This window comes from Balaenoptera borealis, assembly GCF_965194805.1.
Source record: "Balaenoptera borealis genome assembly, chromosome: 19".
Taxonomy (NCBI): Eukaryota; Metazoa; Chordata; class Mammalia; order Artiodactyla; family Balaenopteridae; genus Balaenoptera; species Balaenoptera borealis.
The window spans coordinates 34,462,452-34,481,844 of NC_138878.1; the positions used below are offsets into that span (position 1 = coordinate 34,462,452).

A 19,393-nucleotide genomic window follows, 5' to 3' on the forward strand; every position below is an offset into this window, starting at 1 on the left:
TGCAAGTATCTCTGGATATTAAAACTACAGGTTGTCTTTAGTTTATTTTTACTTACCTGTATTTTCACACATGTACAATAAGGCATGATAGTATAGTGGTTAAAAGAGGGAACTCTGTGGCCACAGCTCTGCTACTTCTTAGTCATGTGATTCTGGGAAAGTTACTTACCTTCTCTGTGCCTTGATTTACTTATCCATAAAATGGGGGACACGGTAGTACCTACCTTGTAAAATTATTGTGCAAATTCAGTGAATTAAAACAAGTGTTAGAACAGTGCCTGCTATATCATAAGCTCAATATAAGCTTTTGTTTTAATGAACATAGACTACTTTTATAACAAAAAAACCTTAAGCTTATTTTTTAAATGAGAATATGTTGTTAAGGGCAAGTAACTGAAAAGCCCATTAGCCCAGCCCCCTGGGGAGCTGTCCTGGGATTCCAGGGCAAACCCTCACTGTCCAGACCTCACACTCAGCTCCATCAAATTAAGCCCCCAAGGGGACACAGCAGCTACACCTCCTGCCCCTAGCCCTGGCCTCCCCTCTTGTTTCCAAGCGGCAGAGCTTTCTAATCCCAAGTAGCTTTTTAGGTAAAGAACAAATATTTGGAGGATGAAAAGAAAAAGGAAACGTGTCTGATTCATTCTTCAGACATTTCCCAAGTGCCCATTATGTGTGACCTACCTGGTCAGGTAACTGCTGCCATTTATGAGGACCTACTGTGTGCTGGTACTTAATGAACATTATCTCATGAAAAACTCACCCCCTCCCATGAAGCAGACATGACTGTATCCCCATTTTACAGAGAGCTAAGTGACGTGCCGCAAATCTCCAAAGCTGGCAAATGGCAGGGCCTGCCTCGTCCAGAGGTGGCCGGGCCCTGCTGCGCTCTGCTGATTTGGCTGCACTGTCTCTCCTGAGCTCCCATCCCTGCTTAAACGTTATTTGGGAAGAAACTGGGGCCTCAAAGAAGGCCCAGCTGGGCAGGCATTTGGGGTGGCCAGCCAGCCTCCCGCCAGCCTTGGGCAGAGCACCCACCTATGGCCACAGGGAAGGAAAGGGTTTCCGGGCTGCCGCTCGCCTGGGGGCCTGGCTGGGACCCTGACTGGGGACTCATCATGTCCTGCTCTTCAGAGCTGAGCCCTGAATGCCTGGAACAGATTCCCGCTCTAGCCAAGCAGGGTGCACGCACACTGCAGCTTTCTCCCTGCCTCTTTCCACACACCTCTAGGCACTAGCCTCGGCCCACAGGGTGCCGACCGGGAGCCAAGGCATGTTGCCTAATTACCTCCCTCGAGACTCTGAAGGGCCTTCACAGCTCCCGCAGGGCCGCATCCTCTCCCGTCCTCTTCCTGGAAGCCCACCCAGATCCCACTCCCACAGCTCCCCCGGGGAGGGGCTGTCCCCTCCTGCACCCCAGCATCACTCATGCCTCAAGATCTGACTTGCCTCTCGCCCTGATCCCCAAGCCCTTCTCCTTCTGAAGCAGGAAGCAGGCCTTCTCCACCTTTGAATCCCCCAGCCTTCAGCCAAGAGCTGGGCCCGTAGAAAGTGCTTAATAAATGTTGGTGATTAATGAATGAGTACATAAATCTAAAGTAGACACACCTATAGTTCTCTTCCAGGAACTGGCTGATGAATGGCTCGATGCTTTGGGTTCTGGTGGAGAAATTAGAAAATCTGCATTTGAGACCAAGCTCTGCCCTGACTTGCCTTTAGTCCCTGGCTCTGGACGGATCACCAAGAACCTTTCTGAACCTGAGATTCCTCAGCTATAAAAAATGGTCATGACAGAGCAGCCCCACACTCTGCACAGGGGGAGGAAAAGAAGGAGGTGACGGCCCTGGAAAGGGCTCTGCTTGAAGAGCAGCTCTGACTGTGGTTTCTCATCCACTGGGAGGGATAGTGATAGATCCTGGGGGGAGAGAGCTACCTACCCCCACCCCCCAGCAGGTCTCCTTTTCCTCCACTGACCCCAGAGGAAAGCTGTTTTCAGACTTCAGGGCGCTGGACACTCACAAAAGGGGCTTTGAAATTTCAAGGACTTGCCCTATCCTAGAAGCTTGTCTTCCTTCCCAAGAACCCTCAGCTTCCCTTCTGGAAGGTCTGAGGCAGGGGAAGGACGTAAGACCATCCAGCTCAGGTGACAGATGCCTGCCTGGGGACTTTTAAGTCCAGGCAGTGACCTCTCAGCCAGGTCCAAAGCTCTGAGGTCATTTCCCCTGACACCAGAGACTTAGCACCTGCTGGAATCCTTGGTGGATTAGCATGCCAGGAGTGCCCCTGATCTGACGCCTCCCGCCCTGGCGCCTGGCAAAGAGACCTGGGAGGAGCACACCGCCCTCCGCTGCCCAGAGCTCAGGCCCTGCTGCAGGGCAGGGTCCACAAAGCCCAGGGGAGAGGGGAGGTCACTGAGCTGCCAGCCTGTGTCCTGCAAGGCAGACCTTGGGCTCAGGGGCACCCGTAGGCAAGTGCAAGGGCAGACCCCTTCTGGAGACCTCAGAAGATCTGAAACAGGATCCAGCCTCATTCTCGCAATCCCTCCACTGTTGACGTCACCAACAGTTGCTAAGAGACAGCAGGCATCACAGGAGCTGGCAGGAAGTGTTCCCCAGAGCCCTGCCAACACCAGGCCCCTGGCAGAGCCTGGGGCTCTGTCCACATCCTCGGCCTCTGCAGAGGCCAGAGGTCGCCACCAGGAGCCAGTAGCTTTGCTGAGAAATCACTCGCTTGGAGCATGCAAGCTGCACCTAGCAATCCTCAGAGAGGAGGCGAGGGTGTCGGGGAAGACACGGGGTCTGGACGCCAAGCAGTGTGTGATCGTGGTAGCTCCCTAGCTGGCAAGTCACGTAACCTCCTTTTTTTTTTCCTTTTTTTAAAGGTTTGTTTTTTGTTTTTTGTGGTTTTTGTGGTTTCTTTAAATTTATTTTATTTATTTTTGGCTGCGTTGGGTCTTCGTTGCTGCAGGCGAGCTTTCTCTAGTTGCGGCCAGTGGGGATTACTCTTCGTTGTGGTGTGTGGGCTTCTCATTGCGGTGGCTTCTCTTGTTGCGGAGCGCGGGCTTCGGTAGTTGTGGCACGTGGGCTCAGTAGTTGTGGCTCGCGGGCTCTAGAGCGCAGGCTCAGTAGCTGTGGCGCATGGGCTTAGTTGCTCCGGGGCATGTGGGATCTTCCTGGACCAAGGCTTGAACCCGTGTTCCCTGCATTGGCAAGCAGATTCTTAACCATTGCACCACCAGGGAAGCCCATGTAACCTCTTTGAACTTGAGTTTCTTTCTCAATAAAATGAGAATAGTTAGACAACATCAACAGACCTCCCAGAAGGATTGTTAGAATTGAAAGAGATAATGGCTGGAGAGGGCTCAGTAAGTTGTAAGGTGGAGTTCAATGCCAGTCATTATCATTACAAATAAAGAATTCGGTTTAGGGCACCTGGTGAAAGAAGACACGCCCATCCTCCACTTGGCCAAACGAGAGGTTTACCAAATCATGTCTACGGTGGGTTCTTATCCCATTTTTTAATAAATATATAAATGTATATGCTATCAAATGATATACAAAAATTATAAGACAGAATGTTTTAAATGATACATTTTATTAAAAATAATTTTTATAGATATATAAATAAAATCTATGACTAAATGTATTGCCTCATCTATAGTCTGGGAAGTTAGTCACAAACTGTTAATAACTACCTCATCAAGAGGGGATTGTGGGTGGTTTTTAATCTTACTCTCTTTCCTTACCCATATTTTCTGTCTTTTCTGTAATGTTTGATTGCTTGCATGCTTTTTTAAGATACAGACAGAGTGGGTTCCGGGCTACAGCGCTACAGAGGGGGCGCCTTCAACACTAGAAGATCCGTCGTGTCCAGACTTTTCTCACGGAATGACTCAGGCTCTGCACAGGTGGCTTCCTCAGGGCTGCTGATTCAGAGTAAAATCCTTTTTTCAAAGAAATCTCACACAGAAGCCCAAGGTACACGCAGGAGGGGGAGGCAGTCTGTGCAGTGGAAGGGGCTCAGCCTCAGGAATCAGAGAGGCCTGGGGCTGTAGGGCCCCAGACAAGCCCGCCCACCCCCAGCTCTTTATCTGTAAAATGGGATCCTAATACTTGCCCACAGGGCAGCTGTTGAGAATTCAGTGTTATCTCTTTGTAACAAAATGTGTTAGCAATTAGTAAAGTTTTTAAACAAAAAAATATAGTCAGAATTGCTCTGGTTAAAGGGCACACCCCTTCCCTGATCCTCTGTGTAGCCCCAGTAGCCCCGAAGGGACCTCCAGGGAAGCCTGATTTCCAAAGAGCGGGGTCGGAACCCTCTGTAGAAGGAGGGGCACCCAGCTAGGGTCAGGAGGCAGCATGCCCAGGCCAGGCTGGGCCGCTAGCCAGTTCCTAGGGCATTTTCTCTCTCTGTGCCCTGGTTCCTTTGCAAACCAAACAAGAGTAGTTCTCAATGGGAGGTGTGAAAACTTTTGTTGGGCCTGGGGGCAGGTTTTGCTTTGTCACAATGACTGTTGAATGGTCTCTCCTCTGGCCAGAATTTCAACTGCCCCTTCAAGCAGCCTGGTAGATGAAACAGCTATTAATAATCCCCTGTTTAAAAATCCATTTTACCTGTGTTTTATATGTTTACATATAAAGTGCAAGAATTTTTGCAGTTTTACCCTATGTTATGTTTTCTGGGATCGTAACTCCTATGTAAATCAAGGTAAGATGTATTGTTTTGTGCATTAATTTACCAAAACATTTCAGAAAATCAAACCAGTGATGGCAGCACAGCTCACAGTGTTTGACCCACCAAAACATCACACCACAAAACATCACATACACTTATGCTGATTCCACACACCAGTACAAGCATCCATTTCATTAATTCTACTGGTGTAGTTTGACCAGGACAGTTGCCTGTTTGAAAGCCTATTTTTTTTTTTTTCTAAGCCTCAGTTTTTATTTATTTTATACAATTTTTAAAGGTTACACTCTATTTACAGTTATTACAAAATATTGGCTGTATTCCCCATGTTGTACAATACATCCCTGTAGCCTACCTTACACCCAATAGTTTGTACCTCCCACTCCCCGGCCCCTATAGTGCCCCTCCCCTCGCCACTGGTAACCACTAGTTTGTTCTCTATATCTGGGAGTCTGCTTTTTTTTGTTGTTATATTCACTAGTTTGTTGTATTTTTAAAATTCCACATGTAAGTGATATCATTCAGTGTTTATCTTTCTCTGTCTGACTTATTTCACTTAGCATAATGCCCTCCAAGTCCATCCACTTTGCTGCAAATGGCAAAATTTCATTCTCTTTTATGGCTGAGTAGTATTCCATTGTACATATATACCACATCTACTTTATCCATTCAGTTGTTGAAGGGCACTTAGGTTGCTTCCATATCCTACTATGAACATTGTGGTGCATATTAGTGTTTTTGTTTCTTTCAGATATATACCCAGGAGTGGAATTGCTGGGTCATATGGTAGTTCTATTTTTAGTTTTTTGAGAAACCTCCATACTGTTTTCCACAATGGCTGCACCAATTTACACTCCCACCAACAGTGTATGAGGGTTCCCTTTTCTCCACATCCTGTCCAACATTTGTTATTTGTGTTCTTTTTGATGATAGCCATTGTGACAGGTGTGAGGTGATTTATCATTGTGGGTTTTTTTTTTTTTTTGGCTGTGTTGGGTCTTTGTTGCTGCGTGCAGGCTTTCTCTAGTTGCGGCGACCGGGGGCTACTCTTCGTTGCGGTGTGCAGGCTTCTCATTGTGGTGGCTCCTCTTGTCGCGGAGCACGGGCTCTAGGTGTATGGGCTTCAGTAGTTGCAGCATGCGGGCTCAGTAGTTGTGGCACACGGGTTCTAGAGCGCAGGCTCAGTAGTTGTGGCGCATGGGCTTAGTTGCTCCGTGGCCTGTGGGATCTTCCCAGACCAGGAATCGAACTCGTGTCCCCTGCATTGGCAGGCAGATACTTAACCACTGCACCACCAGGGAAGTCCCTCTCATTGTGGTTTTGATTTGCATTTCCCTGATGCTTAGCGATGTTGAGCATCTTTTCATGAACCCATTGGCCATCTGCATTTTCTCTTTGGAAAAATGTCTATTCAGGTCTCTTGCCCATTCTTTAATCGGGTTGTTTGTTTTTTTTGATGTTGAGTTGTATGAGCTGTTTATATATGTTGGATATTAACCCCTTATCGACCATATCATTTGGAAATACCTTCTCATATTCCATAGGTTGTCTTTTCATTTTGTTGGTTTCCCTTGCTGTGTAAAAGCTTTTGAGTTTAATTAGGTCCCATTTGTTTATTTTTGCTTTTATTTCCTTTACTTTTAGGAGATGGATCCAAAAGAATATTGCTGCAATTTATGTCAAAGGGTGTTCTATGTTTTCCTCTAGGAGTTTTATGCTATCCTTACATTTAGGTCTTTAATCCGTTTTGAGTTTATTTTTGTATATGGTGTTAGAGAATGTTCTAATTTCATTCTTTTACATGTAGCTGTCCAGTTTTCCCAGCACTGCTTATTGGAGGGGCTGTCTTTTCTCTCTTATATATTCTTGCCTCCTTTGTTGTAGATAAATTGACCATAATTGCCTGGGTTTATTTCCGGGCTCTCTATCCTGTTCCACTGGTCTATGTTTTTGTGCCAGTACCATAATGTTTTGATTATTGTAGCTTTGTGGTATAGTCTGAGATCAGGGAACATGATTCCTCCAGCTCTGTTCTTCTACTACACACAGGTATAAGCATCTGTTTCATAAGCGTCTGTTTCATTAATTCTACTAGCGTAGTTTGGCCAGGGCATTTACCTGTTTGAAGGCCTATTACTTTATTTTATTAAAAAGTACTATTCTTTTATATATGTAATACATATAGGTCAGTTATGTTATGTATACATTTCAGAACAATAAAAAGGGTTTTGTAAAATATTTTTACCAAGTATTTGTTATAAGAAAGGGACTTTGACAGCTGTATCAAATTGTGGGAAGAGACTAGGAAAAGGAGCATAGGTGTTGGGACTGTGGGTTGGGAACCTCGGCTAACAGTGAACCATAGATTTCAGGTAATGACTCCTACCCTGCCTTCCCTGGCTGTTGAGCACAGTTCAGGAGCCCTCCTCCAGGACACCTGTTTTTGGGGCTGGGAAAGCCGTATCAGATCCAGTGGCCCTGCTCTGGAGCCATTCTGAGTCTGAGGCTCCCAATCCAAGGGGGATTTACCAGTTGAGAAAACCCCTGGTTAAACTGAACTCAGCACAAAAGACTGGGCATCTCCTGATGATATTCTCAGTTTCCAGTCAGTTGGACTCATCAACCCCAACTGAGGCAAGGGGGTGGGGTGTCTCAGGCAGCATCTGAAGGGCATCCCTAGGGTTCTGGTTGCCAGGGAAACCACAGCAGCTGGAACTGTGAGCTCACAGGCTGCCAGGCACCCCACAAGGGCTCACACTCTAGAAGAGAAGATCTCAAAAGTTGGTCCTCACCCTGGGGCCTAAGGACAAGTAAGAAGTATAAAACCAACATGTATATATAAATGTAGAAGTTGTCAAGACTTGTTTCTTTGAAGCACTGTCCTTAAATCTGAGGTCATGACCTTCCTATTGCTTTTTGTATTAATATTACCTTGCTTTTATGAAATAACGGTGATGGTAGAGGAACTGGGGTATTTTCATAAACACGCTTTACATGGCAAAATAGTGAGCAACCCTCTTTGTTGGCCCCTCCATTTATTCTCTCTCCTTCCCCCTCCCCTCTCTCTCTCTCACCACCCCGCTCTTTTCTTTTCCTCTCTATCTTTCTATCTCCTCCTAAAAGTCTTGGAATGGAAGGAAACTGCATGAAAACCAACAAGTTCACTACAATGGTTCAGGAGCCATCCCAGTAGCCATCTGGACCTGGCACAGTGAGGTCACCAAAAAAGGGCGTGGTTAACTTTACCTGGGGAAACTTCACAAAGGAGATGGTGTTTGAGCTAGGTCTGAAATTTCAGGGGCTGCTTGCCGGGGGATAGATAGATGGATGGTGGGAAGCGGGGGAGGAGGGATGGGGGCAGAGATGTGAGGCAGATCATGCCAGCGAGTCTCTTGTTAGAGATGTTGCCATCAGAGTGTCTCATCCAAGAGGGGCCACATCAGGCCATGAAGCCGGAGCAGTCAGTGGATGCCAGGTAACTGCAGGTCTTGGGGGACAAGCTAAGACCCGTGGACTCCAGCCTCTGAATTGATATCCTCAGCATCAAACAGTTACTGTCTAGGATTTGAAACTCCAAACTGAATACAGGCAGGAGGGTGTGTCGGGAGGCTAGGTGGTGCAGACAGCATTCTGGAGGAACTGGAGTCTCCCTTCGGAAGTTCTTTATGCAGGATGTCAGCAGGCCTTCCCCAGACCACAGGGGGATTCTGAGCCACTGGGGTCCCCAAAGTGACAAGAGACCTGTTGTGTAGACCACTCCCCAAGGACCTTCATGAAGATACAAAAGCAGCAAATTTTGCTGAGAATGATGATGCCTGCACTCTGTGAGAATAATATGCCCCCTACACAGGATGTAATAGGCTCTGCTCAGTCTCCAGCCTGGGGGGTGGGAGGTGGGAGGTGGGGTCCGGGGGGGGTGTTTAGGGGATTCCCTATTGGAATAAAATTGGACTTATTTATTTTTTATCCTTGTACTATTTTGAATTTTTTCCAGTTTTATTAAGAATAATTGACACACATCGCTATGTAAGTTTAAAGCGTGCAGCATGATGGTTTGATTTACATATTGTATATTGTGAAATGATTATTGTAATAGGTTCAGCTAATGTCCATCTTCTCATAGAGATACAATAACAACTTTTTTTTTTTTTTATAACTGTTTAATTTTGTTCTAAGCCTCTGTTTTGCTAGGTGGCAGAAATGTCATCTCAAGCAACTTGGGGGGCTTGCCTCTTTGCTCAGGATCACCTCTAATTTCTGGGGGACTTACCAAGGGCTTGTTATCGAGGGTCCATGTCCCATCTGTCCTCAGGGTTGATGTGGGGGACACTCTCTCCTCAGTGTTCTGGGTCTGGAGCCTCTCACTACTGGGGAGCCTGGCATCATTTCATAGCTCCCCACTCTTGGAAGTTGCCTGTGGCCACAGCCCTTTCTTTGAGTCTTGCTGCCTCTCCCGAACTCTTCCCAGGAAGGGGCATTGGGTGCTCTGGTCATTGGCTGGGAGTTTTGCCTCCAACCTGAGGCTGAGATAGGGGTCAAGGTCCCTCTTGAATCCAGAATCCATCAGTATCTACTGCAGGCCTTCCTCTCTGCCTCTCTCCCCTCCCCCAACCTGTGGCATCCTATCTGCCCTGGGGGAGGGGTGCTGGTCTTACTCATCATGTACCCGCCTCCATCTTTAAATATTAGATTTATTCTTTCTATTTGTCTAAAGGCATAGGCTTCTGAAACTCAAAAGCCAGGGAAAGAACATTTTTCTCCTCCACTTTCATCACATCCTCTCCCCAAGGCATCCAGCAAGTCTGGGCTTAGCTGCCCGAATGGGGCAAAAGGACCATGGGTGGGTCTGGATTCTTCTCTGTTGGAGCCCTGGGATCCTCTTTGTACTGTTCTGTGCCAGGTATTTGTTTCTTCATTTGGTTCCCTCCCTAATCATTAAAACAAAACAAAGCAAAGCCTCTCCGGCTCTTTGCTGCAGCCCTTGCCTAGAGCGGTCTCTGGCAGGTTATCAGTGCTCTCTGAAGGTGGCCTCTGCTGTACCCAAGCTGCTCTGCCCTGGGTGACGGACAATGAGTGATGGGTGACGGGCCAGGGCATGGGTGCAGCCGATCTGATGGGGCAATTAGTAATCAGGGAACTTGCTGGTCCATCACTGGTCCCTCTGGCTCTCTCATTCCAGTGCTCAGAGATTTCGTTTCCTTGGCCACAAGGAAGACGATGAGATGATTGATGATAGAAAATTACAAACGGGGAAAAGTTATCTTGCTTGTGGTTATTGCTAAAAATGAAGCAATGTTTCAGGACCATTTTTTACATTAAAAAATATTTCCTTGGGACTTCCCTGGTGGTTCCAGTGGTTAAGACTCCACGCTTCCACTGCAAAGGGCTGAAGTTTGATCCTTGGTCAGGGAGCTAAGATCCCACATGCCGCACGATGCATCAAAAAAAAAAATTTTTTTTCCAACCACCAACAAACATCTTATCCTTTATCTGTCACCAGCAAAGTGACAGCTTTTTCTCTCTTTTCTACTTCTCTTTTAATCCAATTTCCAGAAACAGAAGCTGCCTTTCTTGGAGATTTAAGTGTTTGTCCTTGAGAGATTGGGCTCTGTTTTTTGCCACCTACCACCCAACAACTGTTAAGAGGTGATTTGCATATACTGAGCCTCAGTTTCCTCATCTGTAAAGTGGGGATGCTAGTGGTACCTACTTCAAAGAATCGTGAGGATTAGATGAGTGAATACATGTAAAATGCTTTAGATCCATGTCTGTCACACAGTCAGCCCTCAACAAGTGTTGGCTTGAATCATGATGTGACCTAATTACTTCCCTGTGGGCCTTGGGAATTTATGGGGAAACGGGCATCAGGAATTCAAGGTTTTAAACTAAAGGAAGACTATGTACTGGGAGGAAGTGAGAAAGGGAAATGCTAGAGATTTCAGGCCACATGATATCATTTCAACTATAAACAGCAGCAGAGCCTGCAATTCCTCCATCATCCTGCAAAGCAAGGAGCTCCTTCCTTTAAGTCACTTGAAGGACAAATAGAGCCCCACCCCCTCTCCCAACATAGGCATAAGGAAGTAACTCGAGAACCACATCCACCAACAGAGAGAGAACTAGGAGCGCCCTGGTGGGCGCCGGCCCCGCAGCTGGGCTCCATCCATGGGTGCCAGTGCCCTCCAGCCTCCCTTGGCAGCCCAGGGACTGGGAGCCCCACCACGAGCTTCCAGTGAAGCCCCACTTCGGCAGGCTCCTGGATAATCTTCGGTGTGAACTTCCAGGATGGGGTACTTAGACAAGAGAGAAGCAGAGAAACATCTTTGTCCATGGATTTCAGAAGCATCCCTTAGGATTCCAGAGCTGGACACATCCTCTGGAGCCCACTGGCCTTCTTTGGACAGCCCACCTCTTAGCTACTCATGACTAATCACCATCACCATCACCATCATCATCACTGATGTTCCTTTTGAGCATTGATTACAACCTGGCACTTTTCTAAATACTAGTGCCTCCTCATACCAGCACACCAAAGCCCCTCAGACTCCCCCAGAACTCTGCCCAAAAGGCCCTCTCCTCTAGGAAGCCTCTGTTGCTCTGTGAAGCTAGCAGGGGAGGTCAGGTCACAAATATCTGTTGAGTACCTACTATGTATCTGAAAAAGACACACTGAGTTGCTGCCATTAAACGACTAATTGCGAGTGTGACAAAGGTGAGCAAAGGGGAAGTACAGGTTGCCCCTGGGAGTAACCACCGTGGAGAGGCGACCTCCTCCAGGGTGCGCAGGGCCAGAGCCCAGGCCAGTCACTGAGTGCCTCACAGGTCAGTCGCCCATCTTCTTGGCTGCTGTTTCACACCACCATGTGTGCACCTCATTCCCTCTGGTGGATGGATGGTTGAGTGACTTCATAATGGCAGAGTTGGGGAGGGATTCTGGGGTGTGTCCAGGCTGTGAGCTCATCGAGGACAGGAAATATCTCACCCCTGCATCTTTGTGCCCAGAGTGGACATTGAGGAACAAATGTGGCTCAGCAAAGGAAACTATCAACAAAATGAAAAGGCAACCTACTGAGTGGGAGAAAGCATTATACCCAAAATATATTAAAAACTCATACAACTCAATAGTAAAAATAGATACAATTCAATTTAAAAATGGACAGAAGATCTGAATAAACATTTTTTCAAAGAAGACATGCAGATGGCCAACAGGCACATAAAAAGATGCTCAGCATCACTAAAATCAGAGAAATGCAAATCAAAACCACCACGAGATATTACCTCACACCTGTTGGAATGGCTATTTTCAAAAAGACCAGATGTAAGTGCTGATGAGGGTGTAGAGGAAAGAAAACCCTAGTGCACTGTTGGTGGGATTGTAAATTGGTGCAATCACTATAGGAAACAGTATGGACATTCCTCAAAAACTTAAAAATAGAATGACCATGTGATCCAGCAATTCCACTTCTGGGTATTTATCTAAAGAAAAGGAAAACATTAACTCAAAAAGATATCTGCAATCCCATGTTCAAGGCAGCATTATTCACAATAGCCAAGATATGGAAACAACCTGAGTGACCATCAACGGAAAAGTGGATGAAGAAAATGTGATATATATATATATATATATATATATATATATATATATATATATATATATATATATATATATATGCTGGAATATTATTCAGCCATAAAAAAGAAGGAAATCTTGCTGTATGGGACAACATGAATGGACCTTGAGGGCATTATGGTAAGTGAAATAAGTCAGAAAAAGAATAATATCATATGCTATCACTTATATGTGGAATTTAAAAAAGAAACAACAGGACATCCCTGGTGGCGCAGTGGTTAAGAATCTGCCTGCCAATGCAGGGGACATGGGTTCGAGCCCTGGTCGGGGAAGATCCCACATGCCACGGAGCAACTAAGCCTGTGCGCCACAACTACTGAGCCTGCACTCTAGAGCCCGCGAGCCACAACTACTGAGCCCACGTGCCACAACTACTGAAGCCCATGTGCCTAGAGCCCATGCTCCACAACAAGAGAAGCCACCGCAATGAGAAGCCTGCGCACTGCAACAAAGACCCAACGCAGCCAAAAATAAATGAATAAACATAAATAAATAAATAAATTTATTAAAAAAAATAAAAAAAGAAACAACAAAGAAGCTCAGAGATACAGAGAACTGATTGGTGGTTGCCAGAGGCGTGGGATCAGGGCAGGGAGTGGTAGATGAAATGGGTAAAGGGGGTTAAAAGGTAAAAAATCCAGTTATAAAATAAGTTCTGGGGAATATAATGTACAGCATGGTGACTATAGTTAATAATACTGTATTATATATTTGAAATTTACTAAGAGAGTAGATCTTAAAAGTTCTCATCACAGGAAAAAAATCTACTATGTATGGTGACAGATGTTAACTAGACTTAATTGTGGTGATCATTTTGCAATATATACAGATATTGAACCATTATACTGTACACCTGAAGCTAATATGTTATATCAATTACACCTCAATTTTTTAAAAGACCGTGAAATGTTTTTTTAAAAAGGAATAAATATGAAGTGAATTAACACAGGAAGGAACAATAGAATAGATGAAGCCTTCATCATTGCCTTTTTTGTTTTTTCTTGGCGGTGCTGTGTGGCATGTGGGATCTTAGTTCCCCGACCAGGGATGAACCTGTGTCCCCTGCAGTGGAAGCGCGGCGCCCTAACCACTGGACCGCCAGGGAATTCCCCATCGTTGCCTCTTTTTTTTTTTTTAATTTTTTTTTTATAGCTACTTTATTTATTTATTTATTATTTATTTTTGGCTGCGTTGGGTCTTCGGTTCGTGCGAGGGCTTTCTCTAGTTGCGGCGAGCGGGGGCCACTCTTCATCGCGGTGCGCGGGCCTCTCACTGTCGCGGCCTCTCTTGTTGCGGAGCACAGGCTCCAGACGCGCAGGCTCAGTAGTTGTGGCTCACGGGCCCAGCTGCTCCGTGGCATGTGGGATCTTCCCAGACCAGGGCTCGAACCTGTGTCCCCTGCATTGGCAGGCAGATTCTCAACCACTGCGCCACCAGGGAAGCCCCCCCATCATTGCCTCTTATAAGATAAAATTGTAGGGACTTCCCTGGTGGTGCAGTGGTTAAGAATTCGCCTGCCAATGCAGGGGACACGGGTTTGATCCCTGGTCCGGGAAGATCTCACATGCCGTGGAGCAACTAAGCCCTCGAGCCACAACTACTGAGCCCGCGCGCCTAGAGCCCGTGCTCCGCAACAAGAGAGGCCACCACAATGAGAAGGTCGCGCAGCAACTAGAGAAAGCTCGCGCGCAGCATGGAAGACTCAATGCAGCCAAAAATTAAAAAAAAAAAAAAAAAAGATAAGTAAATTTATAAAAAAATTTAAAAATAAAATAAAATTGTAGGGGACTTGAGCTATTTCCCATTCTTCCCTGCCCAATGCCCGCCTTAGTGCTTGGCCCATAGTAAACAACACTATTTGTTGAATGAATAAATGGATGCATACCTGAAAAAGCATAACCCTGGTATCTATCAGAGTGTACAGTGTAGTGTATAGTATGCACTCTATAAATGTTTGACAAATAAACTAATAAATGAAATTATTAACATTATGTATATACCTTAGAAAACTACCAAAATTCTTTTCCCCATTATCTTCTATTAATATTTACTGGTAACAGATTTTCTACAACCTCACAATTGTTTACTCCCTTTTCTGGAATTTCTTAGCAAATTAAAAAAAAAAAAAACAGACCCACTGGGTGGAAAATGGGCTGAGTCTACCTAAAAATATCTCCACGTGAGCAGCCAAATAGACTGCGGAGTCTGCCCGTGGCCTCCTGCTGGCATTGGGGCTGCTGCAGAGTGAGAGGGTGGGGACCACGTAGCGGAGAAGTCTCCTGGGGCCAGCCTGGCTGCTCGCGAAAGCACAGCTACCTCAGCCATATTCTCTCTGGAGGCTCACTTTTTCTATTTTCAACATCATTATCCGATTTCCGTATGATTTTACAAGATGCAGGGTAAATATTAGTACAAGTCCTTCTTTGGGAAGAGAAGCCATTTAATCCAATGAAGTATGGTTCACGATGATGGATGATTTTGGACAAGCCGACCTTGTGCAAAGTCAACATTTACGGGACTCTCAGAGCAGCCTCCCCTGCTTGAAGAAAGCTGTTTCACGTCTGCTCAGCTTGATTCTCCATCAAAGGAAGTCAGAGCAGAAAGGGGAGACAGAGAAGGGCCATCTTTATGAAACTTGGAGGTTGAAAGATCAAGGCTGAGAGCAGAGAATCCTGGCTGAGTAACTTGGGGGCTTTCCCATGGTCCACTGGATTCTCCAGGGTGGTCCCTCGAGTTCACTTCCATTGCCAAGCACTAACCCCTCTTCTTACTCTCCACCTCACCTCAAAGGCTGAGCAGGGGAAGATCTTTCCTTGCCACCCTCCTCAGGAACCTCTTTTTTCCTCCTCCTTCCTCTCCTGCTAGGGATATTTGCTTAAAACAAAACGAAAAAACAACCAGAAGAACAATTGAAAGATCCAAAAAGGTGTGACTATGCAGAGGCAGGGGGGTCTTGCTTTCTACTCTCCCTTTTCCTGGGGGAAGGAGAGAGAGGGGTCCAACGCTTCTGCCCACCACTCTCCCCCAGCTGTTGGCACCCATCACAAGCATCAAGCCTGAGGCCGTGGGTCAGGGAGCACAGTGGGGCAGCTCAGGGAGTGAGCTCTGGGCGGCTCCTACCCGCCTCCTCTACTCTGCCCCAACCCAACAGACCCTTCCCAGTTGGTCTACCCCCCAGGGAGTGGCACAGTAAAGACTGAGATTACTCCCTCTGAAATACTACCGTCCTCATCCACTTCAGCTCTTCTCCTACAATCATCACAATTTCTCCCGTGCCCACGTGCGAACCTGTACTATTTTTTATAGCACAGGCCTTATTAAGGTATAATTTCCATTAAAATTCCCCTATTTTAAGTATAGCTTGATAAGTTGTGATAAACGCAAACAGTATGTAACCACCACTAGAATCAAGATCTACAGAATGTTTTCATCGCCGCAAAAGTTCCCACACGTTCCTTTGCAGTCGCTCTCCTCCCCTCACTCCTGACTCCTGGTATGCTATTGTTTTGCCTTTTCAAAGTTTCATACAAGGGGGATCATATAGATCCATTGTTTTGTGATGGCTCCTTAACATAATGCTTTTGAGGTTCATCCAAGTTGTGACATGTATTAATTGTTCAATCTTTTTTATTGCTGAGTATGGATTCTCCTTAATTTGCTTGTCCCTTCACCTGTTGAAGCACACTGGGCAGTTTCTAGTTTTGGGGTCCTATGTATGAAGCTGCTGTGAATACTTGGGTACAACCTGTACTATTTTTTTTTTTTTTTTAAGTTTAATTATTTATTTATTTATTTATTTATGGCTGTGTTGGGTCTTCGTTTCTGTGCGAGGGCTTTCTCTAGTTGCGGCAAGTGGGGGCCACTCTTCATCGCGGTGCACGGGCCTCTCACTATCGCGGCCTCTTTTGTCGCGGAGCACAGGCTCCAGACGCGCAGGCTCAGTAGTTGTGGCTCGTGGGCTCTAGAGCACAGGCTCAGTAGTTGTGGCTCACGGACCCAGTTGCTCCGCGGCATGTGGGATCTTCCCAGACCAGGGCTCGAACCCGTGTCCCCTGCATTGGCAGGCAGACTCTCAACCACTGCGCCACCAGGGAAGCCCTGTACTATTTTTTATTTAATATTTTTCTTTAAATTAAATCTTTAAAATTACCATAAATGCAAAACCTTTATAGTGTACCATAAGTCAACCAGGCAAAGACATGAAAAAGGATAATAAAAACAGTTATTCAATTCTAGCTAGATCCTGTTGCCTGCTCTCTTAGAATTCTTTAGATTTGTGTGCAACTGCTTGAGTGAGGGAGAGCTCTTGGTGAAGAAGAAGGGAAACAGGAGGCTACACAAGGGTGTGGGTTCCGCTGAAGTCTGGCCTTAGCCTGGTCCCAGGAGCTCTGGACCACAAAAGGCAGCACGGCCTTGAACCACCTTGATGCATGAACACTGGGCCCTGCCTCTTGCACCCATCAGTCGTTGCCTGAAGATGGCCCCCCAGTGATGGTGTCATCTCTCACCTATTTCCAGGTGACGCAACTTCCAAGAGAAGGGTGTAAGCTGTTGGCAGCCAACACTCACGGCAGCTGGGAGGTGAGTGACAGTGGGTCAAGGGGATCTGAGCGGGGCCAACATAATCATTACACCAGCCAGAGGCTTAGACCTGAGGTCGCTGCCTCTGGAACTTAAGAAGAGAGATGAGCACGTGTCAGAGAGATGTTAAAGGTCTGCTAGCACCAAGCAGAGACTGTCTCCTTAAAGCTAGCTGACAATGGGAAAGAGAATTAAAAATAGACCAGCTTACTCACAGATACGCTGTTCCTTGATGCCCTGCCTGGTCTGTTTGCCACCTTCCTCAGCTCCGGTATCTCACCCACATTTTGGGACACAGTAGTCAAGCTTTGAATGGGGTCTAGCCCCAGGCTGCCTGCTTAGTTCCCCTGCTCTCTTGGTGCTTTGCTATTTCCTAGCTGTTTCATCCAGCAATTGGCTTGTTGGAGACTCTGCCCGTTATTTGCTCCCAGGTCTGTTCCCTGCCTTTCCGCTGTTCTCTATATAGGAAGCTACATTTCCCAGGCTCCCTTGCCAAGTCACTTCCAGATAGCTTTGACCAATGGGAGAAACTGGTGGGAGACTGGAGTACACTGGCGTTTCTCCCCTCTTGTTCTGCCTTAGGTGGCACCTAAAGCAGTGGCCGTGTCTCCTCTATGGCTCCAGCACTCATAGGACAGCCAACTCCTGCAGGACAGCCCTTATCTCCACGTGGCCAGCGCCCACAGGAGCCTTGTCTGGTTTAGCGTCTGCCAGCCAGCTCTGGCTCTGGCTGGGCTCGCACTCCTCAGCCTCAGGGTAAGAGGCTTTCTGTTCTTGCTAAGCTGTGTTCTTCACTCTACCCTGTTTAGCTTCTTGTTCCTTCCATTTTCTGTATAACCAATTCCTTGTATTAAATTCCCTCTGTTGGCACCAGAGAGAGACTGTCTCCTTAAAGCTCTCTGACGATGGGAAAGAGAATGAAAAAGAGACCAGCTTTCTCACTCAACGGATACAGATCTACAGAAGTTTCTGGTCCCTGGCTGATACAGAGAAGCAGCGAGACAGCAGTGAGCTAACCAAGTGTTTACAAAGTTGCCAGTAAGAAGCTCTGCAGAAATCAATCAGATGCGAAGGTCATTTGACTGTGAAAGTCACCCAAGGCTAAGGGCCAAACTTCATCCACTTGAAAACCCAGATAGGATATAGAGGAGGAAGGAGGAGGAGAAGGAGTAATTAACAGTTTACATGCCTCCAGAAGTCCACTGTGTTAACAGTCCCGGCCTTGACCTTGTTCCTCGCCCTGCGTCTTCCTTTCAGAGCAGTGCTAGCCCTTCCTGGCTTGCTTGGTAAGGGGCACTGAGTCGTTTCCGCTGGCTCTTCAAAAAAAGTGTTTCTCATCTGTCCAGTGGGCCCTCTCATTAACAACCAGGATGTAAAGAAACAGAGAGAGAGATTACACAGAGGGACTTAATTTCGAACCACTTAAGTTTTTATGAGACCCGATTCCCTCTGTTATTTCTGAACAGTGCCGCTGAGAATTTGAAGGCTTGCACACAGCTCCCACTTTTAGTTACAGGTGGGAATCAGCCTCCAGGTGGGAGAGTCAAGGAGGGAGGCAATCCTTCCTGGGAGAGTAAGACCGAGGCTGGACTCCAATGCTTTGCCTGGGATTCTGCTGTCAATTTCTCCTTGGAAATGGCCATGATTAGAGAGAGGGCCAGAAAGGAGCTCCGGGGAGGCTAGCCAAAGAGCAGAGTAACCTGGTGCTGAAGCAACACGAGCTCAGGGGACACTCCTTCCCTATGGTCGTCTTAAGACTTCACCAGGCTCCCTTGCTGGAAGGGGTTCCCTCCAAGCCAGGAGCCCACGAGGGCCCCCAGGAAGCAGGACCTGCTCCAATCCCCCACAGAACCTTCTCATGTGTGACACATTACACCTTTAAAAAGAAAAAATAACACTGTAGTTTTGTAACTGTCTATGGCTGGTCCCCTGGGTCTGGGCAAGGGCGACAACTGTGGATTCAGAATCCTGCCAGCGGCCCTCACTTCCTGGGGCCTGGTTGTCTGAAGGGCGTGGCTGATCCGGTGAGTGATGGCAGGGGCTCTCCCGGAGGGGGCAGCTGTATTATCGCTCCAAGAAGGACTTACCAAACAGCGAAATGGGGAGAACAGGTCCAGGAGCAAGTTTTGGCAACATAGAAACAAGTGACTAAAGCTGGGTTTTCTTCCTCTTTTTGTTTTTGGAAGCATTCACTGAATACTTAGTGTGTCAGGCACCAGCCTAGGCCTGTCTCAGGCCCGTCTCATGCCTGAGCTCATCTGATCTTCGCAGCCGCCCCAGGGGTCAGCTGCTCCACACTGATGAGGAGAAGGAAGTCAGTAAGTAAGTAAGGGAGATAAAGGAGCATGCCAAGGTCACACAGCTGCCAGTGGCTCGTTTTGCAAGAGCAATATTTAGACTCTGCAACCCAGGAGGCAAACTAAACACCTGGTGAGGCAAGGGTCAGCTGCCCGAGAGGCAGAGAGGAGGGCCCCAGGTGGGGGGGTTGGT

General features: G+C 46.9%; 1 long non-coding RNA gene across 1 annotated transcript; it reads left to right on the plus strand.

Annotated features, from left to right (window-relative positions):
• Positions 1-349: 349 nt before the first annotated feature.
• LOC309616348 lies at positions 350-19,393 on the plus strand. Its single transcript, XR_014237430.1, has 3 exons — positions 350-3,497; positions 16,841-16,903; positions 17,486-19,393. It is a non-coding gene; the product is annotated as an uncharacterized lncRNA (long non-coding RNA).